General features: G+C 43.2%; 1 pseudogene; it reads right to left on the bottom strand.

Moving 5' to 3' along the window:
- Positions 1–1,072: 1,072 nt before the first annotated feature.
- On the bottom strand, positions 1,073–1,190 carry LOC126204798 (5S ribosomal RNA; annotated as a pseudogene).
- Between the last annotated feature and the right edge of the window lie 222 nt (positions 1,191–1,412).

The raw sequence follows: 1,412 nt of genomic DNA, 5'->3' as shown, positions 1-1,412 counted from the left end.
TCAGCCACATTCAGTGTGTCCAAATGAGCAGTCTGTCACTGAACAGACACCAGTAGCGCAAACCAGTCAGCCTGATTTATCCCCTGCTACGGCAACAAACCATAGAGTTTTTGGTGAACTTAGAACCATTGTTAAATTCTCAGGAGGAAATTCAGGCTGCTCAAGTACAAAAACTGATGTAGTGAATGGTTGTATCCTTGATAAAAGGAACAGTGAAGTGCAAAGAGTTCAAGTGCGTGCAACCGGTACAGGTAAGGCTATTCATAGTAATGACACATGAAAGATTTCATGTTGCAAATTGGTTCTGTTGATTAGTGGTTCATGGGTACTTACACTGGTAGCAGCAAATGAACTTTAATACATTCTGAGCTTCTGCTCATCGTCTGGTTTAAGTACACACTTTCATACAAACTACCACATTGTGGTTATGAGTGGGACAGTGTGTTGTTAAGTTAGAAGAAGAGCATTAACTCAAAACTTAGTAAGTCTCCAAGCTATTAAATTTGTCTACGCACCACACATCAGTTGGCTAAATTCACAACAAGTTAATTGTTGCATTGTGAAAGTTTCTATAGATATGAAATAATGCATGTGTTCAGATTGTGAGTGCTGTTAGTGTTACACTCTGAAATGCTGGTTCATTTAATACTGTTCAGACAAACCAGGTAGTTACTTCTTGATGTGGACTTCCTCACCCCTGCAACAGTTCTTGTTCGGGAATCTGTAAACTGTTGTCAAACCTCAACTTCCTAATAAATGATGATAGAAAGTATTTCTTCCAATAAAAGTAATATTGTGCTTTTGTTACGATAATATAAGAGAACACCACGTTTACAGTGAATGTTAATAAGAGGGTTGGAACTTTAATAGTACACTCCATCTTCAGGCCTTGAGTGGCCTCCCAGGACCATCCGACCGCCATGTCATCCTCAGAGGAGGATGCGGATAGGAGGGGCGTGGGGTCAGCACACCAGTCTCCCGGTCGTTATGATGGTATTCTTGACCGAAGCCGCTACTATTCGGTCAAGAAGCTCCTCAGTTGGCATCATGAGGCTGAGTGCACCCCGAAAAATGGCAGCAGCGCATGGCGGCCCGGATGGTCACCCATCCAAGTGCCGACCACGCCCAACAGCGCTTAACGTTGGTGATCTCACGAGAACCAGTGTATCCACTGCGGCAAGGCTGTTGCCAACTTCAATAGTGGCAACCATTTATTTACAGCTCGTACAAAATATATACATGTTTCAAAGTTTTACTGACCTGCTAAGTAGTCACCAGCATTGTGTATAGCCCGTTGCCAGCGATGTGGAAGTCGTAGGATACTCTTAGCAGTGCCATTTGTGTTGACAGTTCGAGCAGTGTGGCCTATTGCCCAACAAATTTGTAGCAGTTCTGAAGCAAATACCGTGAAG

The sequence above is a fragment of the Schistocerca nitens genome, chromosome 9 (assembly GCF_023898315.1).
Source record: "Schistocerca nitens isolate TAMUIC-IGC-003100 chromosome 9, iqSchNite1.1, whole genome shotgun sequence".
In the NCBI taxonomy this organism is placed as follows: Eukaryota; Metazoa; Arthropoda; class Insecta; order Orthoptera; family Acrididae; genus Schistocerca; species Schistocerca nitens.
The sequence above is the reverse complement of the archived record's forward strand: the minus strand, read 5'-3'. Positions and strand labels throughout refer to the sequence as shown.